Source organism: Myotis lucifugus, unplaced genomic scaffold, assembly GCF_000147115.1.
Source record: "Myotis lucifugus unplaced genomic scaffold, Myoluc2.0 scaffold_3, whole genome shotgun sequence".
NCBI classification, from domain to species: domain Eukaryota; kingdom Metazoa; phylum Chordata; class Mammalia; order Chiroptera; family Vespertilionidae; genus Myotis; species Myotis lucifugus.
The window spans coordinates 13,862,772-13,886,449 of record NW_005871051.1 but is presented as its reverse complement, the minus strand read 5'-3'; positions in this window follow the sequence as shown (position 1 = coordinate 13,886,449).

The window sequence follows — 23,678 nt, the reverse complement described above, 5'->3', positions numbered from 1 at the left end:
ATGATGTTCTAGAAATTAAATTGACGACTGTTAGGATTTTCCACAAATTGATAACATGAAATGGTCATTGATGAGCTGCTATATGTAGAGTTGAGGTCAGTATACACAGAGTTTAAAGAATAAAAATGTATAATACAAAAATATTTTTAAATGATCGCAGCAGCTAATGTGTATTAATTTCTTAGTGTGATACCTATGAGGCAGCCATGAAAATTCCCTGCTCAGGTTTCCTACCTTGGTCACTGCTAAGCACTCAAATGCTGAAGCTACACTTGCCAGGACAGCTGCCAGCAAATGACTGAGCATGGCATGGATGCCAACCCAAGCGTTCTTGAGAGATATGGGGCTCCTGTTCCTGGCAATTTGGGCTTGAGGGCTCACCTTTGGCCTAGTGGAACTTACTAGAAGGGCAAAGCAGTCTGAGATTCAGACTCTTCCAACCCAATCATCCTTCTTTGCCTCTTCTTGACGAGGTTGAGAGCTGCATTCAGGTCTCCTGCAGTACTTATTCCCCTCATAGGCATTTACCGTAATAAATCTCTTACATGTTGAAGGACCATCAGTATCTCAATTTTAAATGAACATGTTTCTGTCAAGTTTTTTGCAGGTCATCTTTTCGCACGGACCAAATTCTACACCTGTGCATCTGCTTCTTAGTCCTGTCCTTTCTGTATTGGTTTGATGCAGAAAGGCCCCGCCCTCATTTTTTCCTTCAGCTTTCATCTATCAGTTGCAGAGGATTCGGAATCTCTGTAATTTTCTCAACGTTCATATTTTAAAGCTTGTACTGCAACTTAATTCATGTAACTCTAGATATCCTACGCTAATGTTGCACAAGGCCATGCCGCTGTTGAATCATACATATATTTGTTTTACTTGAATGTGCTTCCCTAAACATGCCTGCCAGTTACCTGAGGAGTGGGCCTTCTTTGGTGGCGGTTTCTACCCTTTCTCTGCGCACAGCCTCTGAGGTAATTTGAGTGCTGTGGCTGCTCTGTGGAGCAAGGGATGCATTGTATGGGCTGCCCTCAAATTGGACAGGAAGGAAAGACTTTCAACGTAAGCTCTGCAGATTCACTGACAGAGCAGAAGTCATTTGCCCTGTCAGATATTAATCTACCCATTCCTGACCTACAGGCACTTCATCCTCTCCCCTGACCAATCTCTCTGGACAATAGAATACTCTGGTTTTACTAGTTAACTTTCTTTAGTTCGTTCTGTCAAGCTACTTGAGGTTTCTGTGTATGTAGTGTATTCACTCTAAAAAGTAAAGTCTCCATTATTTAATGTAATTCTGCAGTTGCTCTTTTAAGATGATTTCTCTCTGGATTATCCATTTCCTACTGGTTTTCTTGCTAGGTAGTGCCCTGCTATCTTTGAAACTCAAACACCAAACTGATGGGAATGAGGATAACCTCTGACCAGTTGGATTTCTCTGTTCTCCGTGCTCTGCTGAAATATAATTTGAGTTAACTAGATGAAGGCTAGAGAAATGCCTTATTTTTAATATTTTTATAGAACATATATGGGGTCTTTCTGTTAAACAAAAAATACTTTATAAAACTTGTTAAGACAGTGAGGAATACTTTTTTTGAGAGAAAGGGACCACAGGGGCTTTGCAGTTAGGGATAGAAATCAGGCTCAACTCTGAATACTAGGACAAGTGGAAGCTAAGGAGTGGGATGGGATCCTCAGGAATGGAAAATTGATAAGAGGAAACATCAAGGCTAGGGGAATTCTTGCTAGAGCTACTGGACAGGATTCTTGCTGAGGGCAGGACAGAGTGATAAGATATTAAAAGTGGAGGGCATAGAATTTAACCAGATATCCAGGGTGATCAGATGCAAGGATGGGGAAATCTTTGCTGAACTGACTCAGCAGAATTCTGGACTGAGCTGGCAAAGACAAGTCAGAGCTTAGAAAAGAAGGTTCAGAGGAACCTGACTCAAGTTTGGTCAATAAGAGAGTCGGTGTCATAAAGTTCAATAGAGACGGTCTCTACTTTTTACTATGAGAGGCCCTTATTCTTGAACAGCCAATAGCTCTTATAATCAATAAAGTTCAAGTTGAAGAATTACAAAGGGAGTGAAATTTGATGCTGAAACAACAACTAATCTAACTAATCTTTTGTAAATAGTAATGAAAGGAAAGGGTAGTTAAAAATTGAACATCTGAACACCTAATGAGTGATATGTATGCAAATAAGGAAACATACCAACAAAAATGTAAAACATTTCTGGATTACATTCAAAATTGATAGTTACTTTGTTAAAAGAACTTTGTTTAAAATTAGTTTTACTTCTAAGACAATACTTGTATAGTCTGCTATAACAGCAAAGAAATACCTTGTATAGAAACCTTATATGCTTATGTAATATCTAGTATTTTGCCATGCTCCTTTCAATGTACTTTTGAAAATATTAGCTTTATTTTATTTAAAAGACCCCAAACATTTCTGTTTCATACCAGCTATTTGTCTTTGTGGAAAAATTTAAAGATTTGAAATGAAATGAAATACTTCATTAGGTATCACATTTGGAAGCTTAATAGTGAGGCACTGATTCATCTCTTAAATGAAGCAAAGAGCCTAATATATGCTTTTTAAGATAAATATTGTGAGTTAAATAAACTGTGATTATCTAATAATCTTAACTAAGAGAATATATATGATAAATGCTTACCTACAAAAATGTTAGTAGCATCTAATAGATAAAATATATATATTTTAAACCGTTGTATTTAACCATAGAAGAAAGTGACTGAAAATAGCCCGAGGCCAGAAAATATTAGAATATAAATTTAACCAAGAGCCTTAACGTGTTCATGCATCTTGAAGACCTAAAAGGACCATAATTCTTTCATTTCTACTAGGAGCTCATTTTGTATATTTGAACACAGTTTAAACACATTTTTAAAATTCATATCATAAGCAAGCTATGGCAATTATAGCTATTTTTTCATTAGTATTTTTCCCCTCCCTACGAATTATGAAATGAGAATTTTCTGGAGTAGAATAATATTATAGTATATTCTCTCTCCAAATCTCAAACAAGCATATTTGTATATGATTTTTTAAATGAAAAATCAGAAATTAGCAGCAAAACCTATAACACCACTTCTAAGTTTTATTTAAGTTTGCTTTCCCCTGATATTTTCTCAAATGCAAATAAGTTAGGTAATCTTTCCCACAGTCTGGCTGCATTTTAAGAAACTGAGCTCTTTCAGTAAAAGAAGTGGTAGGAAAATGCCTTGACCTTGGCCAGGTACACAATTATTTTGCAAATGAAAAGGTGGTGTGTGTGACTTTTTTAATGAGACAAAATTTGCATCAGGTTGTAATCTGATTGCTGGTGTACACCACTTGAACCTGACCCTAGGGTTGAACCAGTTCTAGTTAATTTATAAAAAAAACAACAATGCATACCTGTGAGGTGAGCCTAGAGTATATGATTTACTAATAGTATACTACATTGTAAAACTTTCTACTTATTTTGTTGCTTTCTTTAAAACTAATGTACTAGAAACATTTCTTAAACGTGGTATTTCCTTTTTGATTATCTTAAACTCTTCCAATTGGATACAATAAGCAGGAGGATGAAGTAGTCTTTAGAATTTATAAAGCAGTGTTCCTTTATGCTTTATGTAATTATATTTTATGTTGCATTGTATGAGATATTCTCAGTTTATTTATATGGACATGGAACGTCCATTTAAATATACTTTAATCCTTTTAAAATTGAAAAGGATTATTTCTCTGAATGCCCTTCCTTGTTTGACTAGGTAAATCAATACTTTGAGGAGAGTGACATGAGTCAATATTGATGCAATGCCTAAGCAGTTGCTTGAGTCTGTGCCTGTCATTGAGTTGTTGGGGTATGTGTACACACATATTATGCATCTGAGTGCTCCTCTCTTTCCTCTAAATTACAATAGTTATTTCACATTTTGAAACACTAAGAGAAAGGTGATGAAAACTATATAAAACATTCACTTGATGAAATGTTACAATTTTTACCTATTATTTTTTCATCATGAGACTTTAAAGATGTCAGCCCTTCAAATATGAATGACTAAATTAAAAGAGCCACTTGAGTTCATGTTGTCTCATACATAAATATAGTCCTTCATGTCCCACTTACTTTCATCCCTTGGGATGATTTGGGAATAAATTTGCTGCCACAGTGGCTGAGTCTGAAGAGATTGACTAATCTCTGGGACCGCCATAAAAGTATCATATCTGCTGGAAACCAGAATATCTGAAGGGTATGTCAACAAAGGTAGGAAAGGAGAAAAGTCACTGCTAGAAGTCACGTAGGAGTTTTCTGTCCGATACTAGGATTCTATTGAGAATAGAATCCAGCAGTAGATAGCAATTGGCCATCAGTTTTAAACGTGGTTAAATAATTTTCTTGAGTTGGGATTCAAGATCAGGATGACATAAACTCTGCTCTGGACAGTTCCAGTTTATGTCACGTATCCTGGCGTAATTATTAATAACACTCCCTATTATTTTCAAAAGTGGTTTGAAAGATACACTGTCTTCCTTGGGAAGGTTTAGGGTTAAACTCCTTAGTCCAAGAAGAAATGGCAACACCAGGCAGATTATCAAAACAGTGACTCAAAGAAATGAAACAATTGTGGATGAGGAACATATGTATATGAAAACACTGCCTTTGAAACAGTGCAAAAACTTAGTTTCAGAGCTAATGAACAATGTCACATGTTAAGTAGCTTGGGGGGGATTTACGTTGGAACTTTGGTCAGGATTGCACCTAGGGAAGTGTTTGTCAAACTTTCTGATTACACTAAACATGCAAGAGGCATTTGCTAAAATGCTGATTCCCTGGCCTCACTCCAGACCTGAAGAGTGAGACTTTCCTAAGGTGGGCATGGAGTTGGCATTTTCAATAATCTTCCTGGTGATACCTATTCACACTAAAGCATAAGAATTATTAGAGATTAGAGACAGCCAGCAGTTTTAAAGTAACAGATGCCATCCAAAATGTTCTGAAGGTGCATTGGTTGAGTATAAGTTACAAATAAATATGTAAAGTTAAAGCATCTGAAAGCTGTCTTAATTAGTTCTGGGTGATTTTGATAATCTTTACATTACATTATATAAGTTGGGTCATCATGTCCTGAGTGTAAGTGAAACATTATACTAGATAAAAAACAGAGTTCATTGGTTGGCCATATATACTATATAAACGTTTTCTTTAACAAATGATATAAAGGGAAGAATGCATAGGGGGGAAATGGCAATGCAAACAGAAAAAAAATAGGGTAACACAAGGTATTTGTAGTTCTGAGAGCATTAGGCCAGATCTGACCCTTAAAAGTGAAATCTTTATATTGATTTATTTGGGGTAAAGGGCATGAACATACTCAGGGTTTAAGTTATAATATGCTGGATGTTAGGCAATAACTATCATAGAAACTGAGGGGTTGGTTTCCAAGTCAACAGTGACATTTTATGAGTTACCTTGTAACTCAAAGGTGGTCCACAATCAGCAGTACAGACATGAGAAATGCAGACTCTCAGGCCCACCCCAGATCTATTTAATCAGAATCTATCTTTTAGTAAGATCCTCAAGGCATTCATGGAGGCCTAACATTTTGAGAAGCACTGCTCTACAAGCAGAAGTGCCTGGAATGATGAAAATGTTGCTTGTATTTGGGAAGTCTCTAGGGAAAAGAGGAGAGTTAGTTATTATTCAAATAACATTTTATTCCATCCTTGCTATGATTCAATAGTCCTTGCAAGAACATCACTTACAAACACAAAAACATCACACCGGTGGTTCAGGTAGTTCGGAGCAGCATGGTGCCCTCAGAGAAGACTGAAATTTTGTCTGTGATTTGGGGCTATCAAAATAAAAAAGAAATGTAATTCTGTGTCCAAAAAGACTTTTCAGTACACTAGGCAAAAGTGTATCATTGACATCAAGTGTCTACACACCAATAGTGGTTGAGAGGACATTTTGTGTCTATGAGCTTTCAAGAGATCTTTGGCAGAGTTATGTTTTTAAAAGGAAAATATGTAACTCACATAAATGCTGAAAGAAAAGGCAAATAAAAAAATCAAGGAGATAAATTTCCTTAAATTTGGAGAAAGATGGACATTTATAAGGTTGTCTTCAATTTATACTAATGACCTTATATCATAATGAAAAGAAGGCAGAGACATTATAGAAATATTGTAAGTTAAGAATCTAGTTAACTCCCCAATTAAAGGGAACTTGATGGAAAGAGGTCACAGATAAGCCAAAATTACAATGAATACAAACGGACCAGGGACAGAACCTGCAATCTGGGTATATGCCCTGACCAGGAATTGAACCTACACAGATGACACTCAACCAACTGAGACATGCCAGCCAGGACTCCTTAGCAATTCTAAGTAAATATTTCCTTTTTTTCTTTTATTCTCCATATCAACCCATCTAGTGGTAGTCCTTGTAACTGTTATTGATGAAGTCAATCCAAATTTCATCTTCTTATGGGTATTTTAAGAAAAGTTGTGTGTGTTTTTTTTTATTTCTATTCACTTTTCTTGAGAACTTGATATAAATGCCAAAAATTTTAATCTAATTTTCTTTATAAAATTACAAATCAACAGTTTTCTTATTCTATATTGTATTGGGGGTCATACATCATATTTCTGTTGCTCCAGCTATTCTTTTGTTAAATGGTAAGCATAATGTACTTTTGGCTGACTGTTGAGCAATAAATGCTTATGATATCTAAAGTTTACTTATAGATCCAAATGATAGGAACCTTCTAATATGTGGACATTTTCGCTGATTTGCCACAATTTCATTATTTTTTCTATTTTATAAATTATTTTTACAATGATGAATCAGATAATTTCCAGTGTACCTCGAATACCATGCCAGGATCATTATCATGGGTTATACTAGTAAAAGCCATGCTTCACTGATGTGCTTATGCCTCTATTTGTTCTTAACCCACTTGCATAAGTAAAATTACTAATCTATCAAAAAAAATGATTAACAAAAACTGATCAATTCAATATGATGAAAAATAATCTTGTGTATTAAATAATATGGGTTTTAAATTATCCATGCCTTATTTTAAATATGTAATTCCTCTTTATACACTTTTAGAACCTTCACAAATTATACATGTTCTTCTACTCTGTTATTAATAATTTATACATTAAAAAGGTTACAAATATAGAACCGTAACTATGGACAGTATTTAGATTCTATGTCTTACTGAATAGGTCTCATTTAGGATTCAGAAATGTAATAGTAACACTGGTAAGTAAAAAGGTAAACTAAAAGACAGTGTTTTCTTTAAGATATTGCACAAGAACTTATACAAATATAAACCTTAATAAAGTGATCTATTCACAAACTGTTTACTTGCTTGATTTTGAAATCTGAGTACTGAAATGAATGATGGTCCCCAGACATATTTATAATGTCCCCTTGGGATTTGTGTTTTCCCTAACAATTCATGACAATAAAGAATATTGGCATGAATTGAAATGAGCACTTAAATTACTCTATCTGAATCATGTCTAAATAATCTAAAGTCATTGGTATCAGATCTGTAACAAGTTAAATATGAATTTTAAGAGGTATCTTGTTCTATTGGACCATTCATTCAAGGGAACGTTGTTGAATGCCTATCATATGCCTTGTCTCGAGTGAGACTGGGACTTACATAAACAAGGCTTAGTTTGAGTCAGTCATGGAAACAAATAATTATCGTGCAACATAACCAGTGCTGAAATAAATGTTATATTAACTACCATTAGCCACTGATAAATGACCAAGTACACTTTGGCTAATAATACTTTGCTGTTATTTTCTTTTTATTTGTTCATTCATTCATTTATTCACTTATCCAACAAGTAATTACTGGACAGCTACTTTGTGCCAGGAACTGTCCTTGAACTGAGGATATGTCAGTAAGTAAATTTCAAATATGACTCTTTACTATCAATTTATTGAGAGAATCTGGAAAAGTTAAATTGTCCACACTTTTCCTATATGTGGAAGTCTGCAGATATCCACATTTTAAGGTTTTTAAGAGTGATAGATAGATGGTATAAATTTAAATGAGTATGATATTAAGCTACTTAAAAAAATATTCTACCCTAAAATAAGCCTCTCACCCAGTGTACTTGTAATCCTAATAGACATAGCAATGCCACTATCTGAATAGGAATAGCCCTTTTGGAGCAGTAACTCTAATGGGTTTATGTAATAGGTGCCTTCACTGAATTGGTTAATAATGGTTTCGTCTTAGAAATAAGGATTTTGAACCCAAGATTAGTGGTTCCACAATTCTGGTCCACAAAAAAAGCTGCATCAAAATGATTTATTAAAAAAAAAAAGAAAAGAAAATGACTGATGAGGTTTAAAACACATACCGCCCCCCCCCACACACACACACACACACGTGCATGCACAATTTCCCATCCCCCCAAACTGGGATTCTGGTTCAATAGGTGTAGGGGTAGGCCTAGGAAGCAATATATATTTTAAAAGCTACCCAGATTATGCTGTTGTCTGATCAAATGTTGGAGCTAGTATTGGACGATTAATTATGACTACCCAGATTCAAGAATTTTTAGATCAAATAAGAAATGAGTAGGACTCTAAAATCTAGCAATCAGAACACATGTCTTAACCAGGTTTGTTGTTGTTTTAATACTCACCAGAGGAAGGAAGAGAGAGATGGGGGAGAGAGAAACATCGAAGTGAGAGAGAAATGTCTATCAGTTGCCATTTGCATATGCCCTAACCAGGACTGAACCCAGAACCCATGAATGTGCCCTGACTGGGACTCGAACTGCCAACCCTTTGGTGCACAGGACAATGCTCAACCAACTGAGCACCTCCAGCCAGGCTTAATCATGTTGTTGTTTTTTGTGGTTTTTTTTTTTTTAACTCAGGCATATCCTGGTAAAAGGTTGGTACTTACTAATTATATGGCAGGCACTTAATACATATTTGCTGAATGAATGAATGTATTTTTATACTTTCCATGGATCTACTAAATTTCAGTGTCTGTATATGTATACACAAGTTCATTTTAACCGCCTAACATGAATTATCTCTGAGAATTGTTAGTATTTCTACATCCGAGGAAGCTAGAGTCATGACCCCACATTGGTCAATATCCCATTTTGTATTCCTTTCTTTCTGGACTCATGTTCTCTTTAGTTACAGGATCCCTGACAAGGAAAAAATCACCACTTGATTTTCAATAGTTCTTATAACAGCTCCAGTGATTTTTGGCAGGGAGAACTCAAATTTTCTTTTAGGCTTTATCACGAAAAGTACCAAATAGGCATTCTTTTATTGACCCAATTTTTAAACTTTAAATTATTCCACGAAGTGTCAAGGCAAAAAAAGATCACCAGTTTTTGGAAATGAGGAGGCCATTTGAGTTCCAAAAATTAAACTCTTTTTATCCATTTCTGTGTATATCACAGGAACAATACCAGAAATTTTGAAAAGGTTCTAAGAATAATAAAATATAATGAAGGCATTAATGATGTTAACTAATTATAGATAAAAATAGGACAGATAAAATAAATTTAGAATAATCTATATTTGGTTTAAAAGAGCGAAGGCAGAGGGGTGGTATGTATTTTTGCCTTCAGGCTTATGGAGGCATATTTTTAGCATAATAAAAATAGCCTCTTCTAAAGAGACAAATTATGCTTATGTTTATTAGTCAGTTTGTCTGGAAAATGCCATAGGTAGTCTAATCCTAATTTGTGGGTGACCCGAGGCAATAGGATGCATGATGGGGGGATCTTCATGAGCTGTTCTCTGGCAGAATATAGACTTATTTATGCCTAAATATTTCCTTAGTGTCCATCAGTAAGTTTAAGGTTGTTATTACTCAAATAAATACTGATTAGCACTAACTAGGGATAAGTCACTATGCAAAAATGCCTAAAATATGTGAAACTTAATACCTGTCCTCAGCGAATTTATAATGAACAAAAAGAGAGTTATATTTAAAAACTTTTATTTTCCTGAGTAGGTTAGGCTCTCAGTCTTACACACTAATTTGGTTTTGTTTAAGATCATTATCTCTAATTACAATGTGTAATGGAAGGAAGCTCTAGATTGGAATCTGTTATTTACTTTGAAATACTGTTTCCCTGCCCCCCACCCTGATTTCTCTGAGCTCTAGTTTTGTAATCTAAAAAATGTAGGAGTAGGAATAGGCTTCCTGTAAGTTTCTTATTACTTTAAAAATTCCTATTGCAGCATATTCACATTGGTGTGTGTAATCTTTTGCCTTTCACGATTCCCTTTACTGGAGAATGTTAGCATGAGGAAGTCTGGGTTCAGCCCGTAGACTGTTTGACTGTGGCTGAGTTGATGAAAGTGTTGATCCAGGTGATACATAAGGTCATTTTCTGCTTTCACTAAGTAGTCTCATTGGCTAAAGAGATGGAAGGATAGATCTTCAGCAAAAACATACAAGCAGACACATATAATATTTTATAAAATAGGCATACAAAGAGGAATGTGTGTGTTTACATGTGTGTGTGTGTGAGTATACCATTAGTTATAGCTATCGATATCTTATAATCAAAGGCACTCTAAGTGATTAGGTATAAATATGTAATTTCCCCCACATATACAGGGTATCCCAAAGAAATGTATATATACTTTAATAGCTGACAGTTCAATTTTGAAAGTGAAATGTGTCTTAATAAACACTGCCATTTTAATTATTAAAAGTGTGTATATACATTTTTGGGACACCCTATACTTTCTACTTATTGAGGTTTTTCATCAAATCCAGAGGAAAAAAGGAAGAAAGAGATGTGTAGGATGCAAGCTTAGGCCTAACTTTACCTTTCCATCCCTGTTTTCCCCTAATACTCTCCACTGTACCATTTCCTTGGAAACTGAGGCACTTGATCCTCAGTTTTGACAACATTTCCAGCTAAGAATCAGGGAATAATCTCAACCCAATCTGTAGGAGAAAGCCCTGATCTACTTGCTCCTAGATGCAACCTCTCACAGAGATGAGGAGCCTACCAATACAATTGGAGGCATTTCAGTAGGATGCGAGGGGCGCGGTGGGACGAGGGGAGGAAGCACATAGTTTGACTTTAAGATCTAAGTTGCTAAATCTTCCCAAACCTATGTTTCCTCCTATGAAGGGAAGGAAACTAGTTTAAGATTACTTGGAGATGGTAGATGATCTTTAAATGTCATTAGGTAGTCTCTGAGTTAGTAGTAGTTATTTTTATTATACACCTAAAGTTATATATTCACATGCAAACTCAACTGCATAGACTCCTGTATTGAGTAAATGGTATGGGCATACCTATGAATACACATGTATATCCATGATCCTACCCATATGGTTATCACATTTGTTTTATAATAATTTACCCAGTAGGTACTCTTCTAGTTCATAGGAATATTTGTGTTTCGAGGAGCCTTTAGGGACTATCTACTCTGGTGGCTTTCAAATTTTATGTCTTAGAGACAGGATTCCATGGTAGGGTTAAGGGGCAGAGGAACTGGTGAATAGGGAAGATGTGAGTGGATCTCCAGATAACCTCACCCAGAATTACTCCAATCTTATTTGTTTAGTTTTAATATATTTTGCTAGGAAGTGTTTTTTACTGTTTAAAAGTCACAGCACCATCAGCACCACAAAAACAAACAAACAAAACCCCCACAGATCCAACCCTATTCTTCCTTTCATACATGAGAACTGAACCCAGCAAGCCTTAAGTTTCTTGTGGGAGTTCACACAATGGTTGTCAGTGGCCAGATCAAAGCTTACTAACCCAGTTTTTCTGCCCCCTTGTTGAAATGTTTTTTGTTTGGTTGGTTGGTTGGTTTGTGTGTGTGTGTTTTTGTTTGATTGTTTTTTTTTCCATCCCTATCTCTTAATTTTCTTGATCTAACTCACTTTTCTGAAAAGGTTTCTTGGTTGGAACAGAGATTGATGTATAAGGAACTGAAGGGGGTTTAAATTAAACCAGTTTTCATTATAATGGGTTTGTGTCACACACGCTAAAATGTTTACTAAAATAGGATAAAAGTCAGGCATTTGTGATTGTAATTTACTTGGTTCCTTTGCGAAAAAAGTCATCATATGTCATGTTCAGTCTAGGAACTCTATGACCCTAAGTGGTCATAGTCGGAATAATTTTTACAAGGAGATAGTTCACAGTTGTGTTCAGCTACCATATAAAATAAGCATACTATTCATGTTTATTCTAAAATGTCTTATATGTGCTTGAGGAAAAAGAGTTCAAAGTCATCATTTAGCTTTAAATTGCATTATATTTTAGAATGATTAGGTAGAGAAAGGTAATAGTTATCTTAATACAAATACAAGATGATAAATATGATGTGATAGTAAGAATCATGGTATGTATGTAAACTTTTGCTTTTTGCCTTGGAATGTTCTATGGGCAGATTTATTCACCAGTATTTATCTTGAACTGTATACAAATGACTATTTTGCATACTTAAATATCAAAATTCAGAGACCACTGTCCCTGAATTACAGGGTAGGGCAAAAGTAGGTTTACAGTTGTTCATATGAAAAATAGTACAATAATTAATAAATAAAATACAAGAATAAACTCTGATTTGCATACTCACAGCTATAAACTATTTTTGCCCAACCCCATATATTATTATGGATACAATCAGCAAGACATTAATCCTGGCTGTTTGGGTCACTAGTTGCTTTGTTTTCCTCAAGGGTCTATCAGACTTCCTCATTCTCATCTTGTGTAAACTATACAACCAGAACTCTTCATCTAACATGTCTTAGTAATAGGTGTAGTTTGTTGCCCATATAATTAGTCTGATAAGATCATAAAGAAACAATTTTATTTGGAAAGTAATAGGAAAAAATATTTCTTGTATGTATAAATATCGGTCCCTCAAAGAAATGTGTGCCTTTAGTTGGTAATGATAGTCCATTTCACACCTTTATCTCTGCGCTGTATTTTAGCTCAGTTTGGGTAATGTAGCTTTGGTAACATGGTTTTTGCTTACAGCTTCTCCTAAGCAGCTAGTTGCAAAACCTTAATGCACAGGATTATAAATTATAAAAACACATTTGCTGCTTACTTTGGTAAACTTAGCAATAAAGAAGCAGCTGGTACTTTATTGACTACAACTCCCTGTGTATTTCCCCAAAGTCCCAGCTAGACAAGAATACATTTATGTTTTATTTTTTTCTAATTAACTAGACAGAAAAACAGAGGCAAGGATTGATGGGTTTCAGATTTAAAGCATTTCTGTTACAATCGTCAGGCAATCAATCAACCAATTTCTGAAGTATTTCATCTCACTGTTTTATTATGGTTCTCATTTTCTCCAGTTTTATTCTTCTAAATGGAAAAACTTTTGTTTTCTTTTATCACTTTTCAGAGAGAGAATTCATTCACGATAGGGATGAGCAAGACAAATTGATCAGTGATGAAATTTGAATATAGTTTATATGAGAATATTTTCCAGATTTAAAGTCTACAAATCTCTTTTTATGGACTACCTTTATATTCATTCACTCTACTCTTAGAATTTGAGGAGGTCTAAGAGATTAGACAAGAGGAAATAAATTTAGAATGATTAACATCTGTTCTTCCATCAATGAATAGAATTTCAAACGAAGAATACATATTCAGTGATTATTCATTATTTACTTTCTGTAATTTGGAACAACATTATTCTAAGGACTGCAGATGTTTTTTATTATATTATTCTAAAGGTTAGAACAGAAGATGGCCTTTGGGGGTTTTAGTAAAATTTAGCTTCTTGGATAATGGTTATAGGGTTGTGGTCACTTTATGTTTATTAATTAAGGCTTACAATTATGACTTGTGCACTTTTCTATATGAATATTATGCCAGAATTTAAGATGAAAACACATTTCTTGGCCAGGATTCAATGTTAGGGACTGTACCTCTCCTCAAATTATCAAAGCTCATCTTCAAAAATTGTATAAAAATGAACTCAGTATTCCTCACCCATTCACATATAAATAACCCGTATTCCTTTAGAAAATCTCATATGAACATTCTTTGCTGTTGTGCTTTTATGAAGAATTCTGTCCTCCTCTTATAACAAGGAAATAGAGTTAGTAATAAAATTCTAATTATAGGATTCAGGAAAATGTAAGCAAGATTCACTTATCTTTAAAATTCATGTCTGAGAGTTTGTTGTACTCTTATTGTTCATTAATTTACCAAAAACATGTAGAATTTCTGTTTTGTGGCAGGCACTGCTCTGTGAATGCAATACTCTAATGAACCAAACAAATTAAAAAACAAATAAACCTGCCTCACGCTGTTGAAGATCTTGTTGTAATGTTGTTAAACACAGTGATCTAGTTCATACATTAGATATTTAGAGAGTGAGGGCCTGATGGACTAGTCCTGCTTGGTTCAGTCTGTGACAGCACCAAGCAAATGCTATCTAAATTGAGACTTCAAGGATGTGTATAGAAACATTATTATTTGGCATAATAGGAAGTTCAGAGTAATTCAGGTTATTTTTCCACCTGCTTAATAATGTCATCTGCCTTTCACTGTGTTGGCTTCACTTTAGCTCTGGTTAGCCTTGGAGTCCTGAGAAGGCTGCCAAAAGCAACTGTGGCAACATGCTCCCTTTTTCTTGTCCAGCAGGAGAGGAAAATGTCACAATTCACTTATTTACTGAGGAGTGTCATGCACTGATTGGCCTGTGCTATTCTGGAGATATACATGGGATGATGGGTACTTAACCACTTCAGGATTTCACCCGGCTGGCCTGGCTCAGTTGTTGAGCATTATCCTATGAACCGAAAGTTCATGTTCGATTCCTGGCCAGGGCACATCCCTGGGTTGCAGGCTGGATCCCCAGTGTGGGCGTGCAGGAGGCAGCCGATCAATGATTCTCTCTTATTATTGATGTTTCTTTCTCTCCTTCTCTCTTCCTCTCTGAAACCAATAAAACTATATTTGAAAAAAAAGAAAACACTTGAAGGTAGAAGTACTGTCTGAGGCATGTGAAGAGATGGATTCTGATAAGACAACCAATGCCTTTCACAACAATGAAATTCTTAAACAGGGCAGCCCATAAATAGGTTTAAACAGTCCATGGCTCCCTCAAATTTATTAACATTTTTATCTGTGCATATATGTATCTTCTTGGGGAAAGGGACCAAATCTTTCAGCATATTTTCAAGTGGTATATGAATGTAACAGACAATCAATACTCTTAAAAAAAGAACTCAGAATAATCTCAGTAATCTCTTGAAACACTTGTACCTTAGCAATACTACCTCCTCTTACGTAGCTGATGTTTTTAGTAATCTGAAATGCCATCATCACCATCATTGCACTTGGAGTGGTGAGGAGACTTCCCAAGGCCACACCGCTGATGACTGCTGGGTTTATTAGGACGTATTCACTGAGGAATGGGCTTTTCTTTACTGCTTACCTCTGTAGAGAGTAGAAAGAACAATAAACATAATAATCTCAACCTATTTCCTAGACCATCTTTCCTAATTTATATGCTTTCTAAAAGATAAGGCTAAGTTATTAAAATAGAATTTGCTTTAAACCTTAGATAAAAATCAGAATTAGAAATACAGTTTTCATCAAACTGGGCTCAGGATCATTGTTATTTTAGAGAAAATAAAAGTCTGATTAAGAATTACTAAATGAGTAAAAACATGGAACATGATCACATAATCACTTAGTTAAAGATGGCTTTTTGATGGTGGCATGATTAAAATAAAATGATTAAAAAGTATTTATGATATTTTCTATATGGAAATGTGTAGAAAGCAATTTTTAAATTTGCATTCCTGGGATATTTCCAGGCTATAAAGGATTACTCTATCTCAAGTAGAAAAGTTAGAATTGTTTATTTTAAATGTGAGTTAACAGTCCAATTTTTATTCAATCAGGCAATCAGATCCTTTTTTTACAGTACTGATTCCAAGATTGTTATCCTTTTTTTCAGCTAGGCAGAATAACACTTAACAGAGATACTAGCAAGCAGCTAGTTCTGGGTACCACATGTATACAAAGTGATGTACCATTGTGGTGCTAAATGTCCAGTGTTTGTACTGAACATAATGTCAATAATGACCCAGTAGTCAAAATTAGATGTAGCCCCAATTTCTCAGATGCTTGAATGATCATTTTCTTTAGTAATTGAGTTCCTCATAGAACGCCACTGCTCTGATTGCTTGCTCAGTAATCTAGGCATATTAATTTGAAAAGCTGCATAAGCATGTGGCTAGGATAATGGCAGTGAAGTAATTGCAAGGAAATCTTTTACAACAGACTTATTTTCATCTAATAAACTCTGCCCCGATGGTTAACGGGCATGTAATGAATGTGATACGAGTTCTAAAATGTATATGCATTAAAATATCTATTGAGATAGTTGAAGATTAGACATTCTAGAAGATGCTTAGCAATCACTGTAAAAAGATGTTTTTAAAATTGTGTGTGTGTGTGTGTTTCCTTTTCAGCTTATTAGGAGGTCTGGATTTTTAGAGGAAGACAGTTACTTTGCTGAGTATCTATCAGGTCACTGACATTATGCTGTAGATGCCTTTCCTATGTTGTCACAAGTCATCCTCATAGTAACATTGTATTCAACATTGATTCTACTATCCTTGTTATGCAGATAAGGAAAAGGGAACTGAGATTAGGGAAGTTATTTGCCCAAAGTCACAACAGTAGACCCCCTATCAGATCTGTCTGATTTTAAACCAGTCCATTCTTTAGTTTCTGCCTCATCACAAAGGGCTATAATTTTAGGACTATATTCCAGCATTTTACATTTATATATAAGGATTCAGGTGTTAAAGTCCAGCGTTATATTGGGTAATAATTCCTAAGGGGAAAGGAGGGCCATTGATGTTGTAACTATGTTGTGACATCTATAGACATTAATGTACCCCCCCCCAATCACATTATTCTCTATCAGATGGTTCTTCTTAAACTGTCAACCATGAGAAGGTAGAACTCCATATTTATATCTATTTTTAAAATTGCAGTCAACTGACTATAAGTACTTTGGAGGAACGATGAAGAATGCATTTCTTATTTAGTATTCCATGAATATTACCACCAAGGAATTTTACCACAAAGAAATCAACTTCACTGTGAATAATTCCAGGGTATTTCTAATACTTTGTTGTATTTGAAAGGTTCTGAAATGTAAGCCCAGCTGTTAGCAAGAACAGAGGTTTTGTTGTTGTTGTTTTTTTAAAATTATTTTCAATAAACAGTTCAGGATCTCAAATGTCATTAAAGTTTGAGCAAGGCCCTTGTCAACTTCTATAGAAAGAGATTTAGTTGGTAGGCATTTGCTTGGCTTTATTAGTTTAGTGAATCTGTGGTCCCTCAACTAATCTGTTAACTTATTTGCTCTTTACTTTAAATATAAGTGAGGTCTTAATATGTCAGTTTATACAATATTAAGGCATTAAGCTGAAAACATTATGATAAAATAGCACAGGTCGGGTATTAATAAAAGAGCATATGTTTTAGTAGCCCACAGATGATATGAAACAAAGCTGATCACATCAGTCTATATTGCTCTTTTAATTATCTCATATTAAAATTCTGTATGGGAGTTTTTGATTTAGTTTCTAGAAGCAGAGCAATTGCTGCTTTTCAAATTGTTTTTAATAAATAAAATATAAATACAATAAAAACAATTTCTTCAGATTTTATTTTGTTTTGTTACTGAGCAAGATTTCAAGCATAATAATAATAATACATTGTCACTTCACTGTAAAATTTCAAGTCACTTTATGCTAATCATTACATTTGATTCTCAACACCATTGGGCTGCTATGTAGGGAAGGTAAACATCACCCACCTGTGACTAAGTAGGAACCCGGCCCAGGGCTGGCAGAAGGTTGAAGAGGAACAGAGGAAAGCCTGAGACTTCTGCCTTCTCTCCTGGTCATTAGCCCTGGTGTTCTGTGTGCCCAGGCTTGTCTCCCTGTAGCACCCTAAAGTGTTTCCCTTACCTTTACTCTTACCCCCAATAATGCTCACCTTCCCTCCCCTCAAACTCCTGGGACTCGGAATATAATAACCCAAATCTGTTTCCTCTGACACGTAGATACATTTTCCTTCAGTCCTTTGAGTGCAAAAGTCCTACTTAACTCTTTTACTTTTTTCTTCACCTGTGGAAGTATAACAACAGATGTGGGGAGGAACTAGAGAATCAGAGTGCATACAGTCTTTAAATGCCTTATTTCTTATGTATTCACTCTTACTAAAGAAAAATAAAAGGTTCAAACTTGAGACAGTAGCTATGGAATTTGGTTAATCCCTGGCATCCACTAGATAGATAGACAGATAGATGATAGATAGATAGATAGATAGATAGATAGATAGATAGATAGACAGATAGATAGATAGACAGATAGACAGATAAAGTGTGACCAGGAATCTTCAGCACAGATTTACTCACTCAGGAAAGATCAGCCTTTGTCCATCCCATACACCTGAAGCCTCATCCCTAACTGCCCTCACCTCACTATGCAACTCCATCACTTTGACTTGCTCAGGCAGCTCACCTGTGTTGTCTTAGAATTCATTACAGCTGCTTTGGGATCTCATTGGAGAAAACCCCTAATGCCTCTGTTTGAGGGGAAACTGACAACGCTGGAATTTCTAAACAGACCTTGAAAAGGGGAAAGTTTTCTGTGTTCCTGACTCCTAGCTTTACAACTCCAAACAAAGTTAATCAGGTAAAGCAGCTCTTTAGAGCTTTTACAGAGAAGTATATGTTGTGCTTTGAGAAAAGGGCTGGCATTGTTTACCTAAAGAGATAAATTCTAACTTACTGTTTATTGATTTGAAAATCGATCTTTGGAAGAAAACAGGAGGCGTATTATGTGAGCAATAACTTCTAGGCTTTGAGCTTCAGTCTTCTCAATCATAAACTGAAAGTGTTGGATAAAATGTACTTAGATGCTTCAAATTTAAAATGCACAGCTTCTTAGGACAAGTAATAAGCCACTTACTCAAAGTTGTTTCACCACTGGCCAACTTATATTCACTTATAGCTAGATTTAATTTTTACACAGATTTAAAATCTTGGACTTGCTGCAGAGATAAGAAAGGCTGCACTTTAAATTTGCTTGGGAATTTTGAGAAAGCTGGGCAAATATTTGTATTTAAAAAAACACATTTAATCACAAAGCAAAAAGCAACACACACACACACACACACACACACACACACACACACACACACCCCTCCACCCCCCTCTACCTGACAAAAACAGACAAATAAACCAGAACAAAAGAAACCAAGGTAGGGTAAATTGAAGGGTCTAGGGATGTTGAAAATGGAGCTACCTGAAGAAGGAAGGCTCTTGGTTTGTTATTCCTTTTGTTTTAAATTATATTTTATTGATTTCAGAGAAGAAGGGAGAGGGAGAGAGAGATAGAAAATTCAATGACGAGAGAGAATCGTTCAGAAGCTGCCTCCTACACACCCCCTCCTGGGAATCAAGCCCATAATCCTGGCATGTGCCCTGACCAGGAATCTAACCATGACCTCCTGGTTCATAGGTCAATGCTAAACCACTGACCCACACTGGCTGGGCTTGGTTTATTATTCTTAATCCTTTGAAGTCTCTGATGTATGAAAGGTGAATTAGGTTCATTTTGTTTGGCTAAGCAAAAGTAAAAACAACATGAAAAATTTATTACAAACTGATACATTTTGGTCCTAAATGAGGAAGAAATTTCTAGCAATTAGACTTGTTCCACAAAATAAACTGCCAGGAATGGTGGTGAGATCAACACCCAAGGTGCTGGCTGTAACACAGATCACAGTGATATTAGAGCAAGGATCATTGTATTTGGGCCAGAAGTGTGACATAAGTATGATCTCATGACCCTCATACAAAGAGAACATTGAAGAATTACAGAAATTAGTTTCCTTGGCTTTGTTTAGCTGTGGCATGTGGCAAAATGCCATCAACCAGCAAAGCTGTGAGTCTTTTACTTCAGCTTTCTCCTTCTCCATTCTATGCTGCTGTAGGTAGGAAGGCCAGAAGTTTCAGCTTTTGGTGAGAATATTTTGGTGAGAATTAAATGATAAATAAAGAAGTCTTTTTTAAAATATATTTCTTTATTGATTTCAGAGAGGAAGGGAGAGGGGAGAGAGAGAAACATCAATGATGAGAGAGAATCATTGATTAGCTGCCTCCTTCATGCCCCCTACTGGGGATCGAGCCCGCAACCCAGGCATGTGCCCTTGGCTGGAATCGAACCTGGGACCCTTCAGTCCGCAGGCTGATGCTCTATCCACTGAGCCAAGCCTGTTAGGGCAATAAAGAAGTCTTTTAAGTACAACCTTAGAAAATATGCTTCTGTTCAATAGATTTATTTATTATCCTACATAAGAAAAGCATAGTATGCAAATTGTCCCTTTGACAGGAGTTCATCCGGGAGTTCCACTGGGGGTGGGGTGGGCCAGGAGAAAGGAGGGAGGCCCTGGCCGGCAGCCAGCAGCCACCAGTGCTCGAATTTTATGCACTGAGCCTCTAGTAATATAATAATAATCTACCCGGGTTTAAGGCAACTTTTTCGAATTTTTAAAAATATATCTTTATTGATTTCAGAGAGGAAGGGAGAGGGAGAGAGAGAGATAGAAACATCAATGATGAAAGAGGATCATTGATCAGCTGCCTCTTGCTTGCCCCCTACTGGGGATCAAGCCCACAACTCAGGCATGTGCCCTTGACTGGAATTGAATCTGGGACCCTTCAGTCAGCAGCCTTACACTCTATCCATTAAGCCAAACCAGCCAGGGCTTAAGGCAACTTTTTAAATCTTCAATGAAGTAAGTCCATTTCAGTTTTCACACAAACCAAAAAACAATTCCTGTCTTGTTCCCACCTGTCAAAATGTTCTAGGTAAAATTAAATTTACAAGAAAGATATCTCATTATGTTTTCTTTTTTTCCACTTTCTGAATTTTTTGTTATTTTTCTTTCACTTTCTATAGAGACTAACTCAATTTATTTCTTACAACATTTATTTTGCGAAAAGAAATAACTAGTTCAAAACAATCCCTTTAGGAGAAAGAAATCAAATGCGTAAAACATTAGACTAGGAAGAAGTTTTTTTTCTCATTATGCCATTTGTGTTCCTAATTATGCAAAACAAGCAAATCAAAGAAAGGCCTGATTACCACAGTAATTATATCAGAGAAATTAAAATATTCTAATTTAAAAACACAGTCTAAACTGAGAAACTGAGCAGGTATGTTGGTGGACTATACTGTATATTGAACCCTTAAGTTCAAAGACATTTTTTAGGTAGATATTTTTTCATGTAGACGTTATAGTGTGCTGCTTGTACCATTAATTTCTGTGTAAATTTCTGAGCAATTTATGTGATCCTTCTGAGCCTCAGTTTACTGAATTTGTAAACTAGGAATATAAAAATATCTACTTTAGAGGATTTTATGACAATGAAAATGAAACACAACCTAGGGCTATCTAAAGCAAGGGTAACTATTCAGTGAACGTTTGTGATTATTTTAATTAACTTGAGGGAGGATAAAGCCTATAGTTTTACTCATATCTCTTTTTTTGGATAGTTCTTTGTGTGTGGGTTTTGAAAGATAAGTGGTGAGCATTATTTTGAATGATACTATGGTTTATATTTGCTAAAGCTCTTTATTCATGAAATACTATATTCAATGTTTTTTCTTCCTTTTCTTCTAGAGAGGTACAGGGCTTGAAAAGCCTGACTGCCTTTTAGATTTTAAAAAATTTATTTCTGTTCACTGAAAATTTTAAAGGAAAGTAGGGCAGAATGGGGCAGTGGAAACAGTCATCAGAAAATGATAGATTCTGTTCAATGTAAAGTAAATATGCAGGTGTTTGGATTAATGGAAGACTGAACCCTTCAAAGGAGCAATGCACATTTAAGAAAAAGTATTCAATTTTTTTAAAAATTTTGATTCGGTCATGATATCAATACAAAATAAAAAAAACTTTAAAAAAATAGGATCAATGCTGTTAAGGAAATACAAGTCTATGTAGCATGGAGAAGCAAAAAGAGTGGATTTATAAGAATGGATTTTTTTTTCTGTCTTACTCTGCTACTTAAAATGAATGAAGAATGTAAAGAAAATAATGTGATCAAGGAATTTCTATGTTTTTGAATATGTGTATATATCTATACTAATAATAGAGGAATATGCAAATTGTCCAGTATGCCATCACCATAACAGTAACAACCAAATAGCAGGCTGCTTGGGCTGACCAGGCCGGCAGGGCGGTTAGTGAGGGACGACCAAACAACGGAACAGCAGGCTGCACTGGGTGACCAGGCCTGCAGGGGAGGGCAGTTGGGGGCAACCAGGCATGCAGGGGAGGGCAGTTGGGGGGGACCAGGCCTGCAGGGGAGGGCAGTTGGGAGCCATCAGGCTGACAGGGGAGGGTAGTTGGGGGCGATTGGGCTGGCTGGACAGCAGTTAAGCGTCAATCAGGCCAGCAGGGGAGTGGTTAGGGGGTGATCAGGCTGGCAGGCAGAAGTGATTAGGGGCAATCAGGCAGGCAGGCAGGCGAGCGGCTAGGAGCCAGCAGTCCGGGATTGTGAGAGGGATGTTTGACTGCTGGTTTAGGCCCGATCCCTGTAGGCCTAAACTGGCAGTCAAACATCCTGTGGGATCGGGCCTAAACTGGCAGTTGGACATCCCCCAAGGGGTCCCAGATTGGAGAGGGTGCAGGCTGGTCTGAGGGACACTCCCCCCGTATGAATTTTGTGCACTGGGCCTCTAGTATATATATAAGTAAATGACAGAAATACTTTGTTATTTTTATACATTAAAATACTTATAAATGAAAACTTTTCTCAGGCCCTCTAAATTTTTTAAAAAAGCATTTGCTCCAAAAATTTAAAAATATTGAGTAAAGAAAATATTACAAATGGATAAGAGGACAAAAGCACTCTGGATTTTAATCTAGTTATCTTCAATGTAGTCATTTCAAATACTCTCTCAAATTGTAGCTGAGCCAAATAGGAAAGATAAAATAGCATTTATTCTCACAAGTACAATACACAAGTAGGTTTTCTTTGAGAAAAAAAAAGCTTTATTGAGATATAATTCTCATACCACAAATGTGTCCACTTAAAGTGTACACTTCCTTCAGTTGTTTTCAGTATATACACATAGTTGTTCAACCATCGCAAGCAAGTGTTTATTAACCACTTAGAAGTCTTTCCAGTTTTAGGAAGATGCTGGCTCAGCTCCTAGTCTCATAGCTGACACCATACATTCCAAACAAGCCATTTCACTCAGCATTTTATTGACAAACCACTTTTATCAGAATGCCAGGGGCTATCTGGATGCAATTCTGTGAAAGAGTGATTTTGAACTTACACTGGATCATTCGGGAATCCAAAGTAAATTCACCTGAAAGCTTATATAGTGAGAATGAGTGTTGCAATTCTGTTTGATGAATGCAAAGTTGGGGAAGATTGATGATAGAAAAAGGAAGGGGGGGGGGCATCAAGGAGGGTAGATTCAGATGAATTTGCTGCAAGGGCATAGCCATCAAATTTGATTAAATACTACTTTGGTGAGTTAGATGCTCTTTGATGTTGGATTATCAAGTGATTCCCACCTCCATAAAAGGAACATAGAGT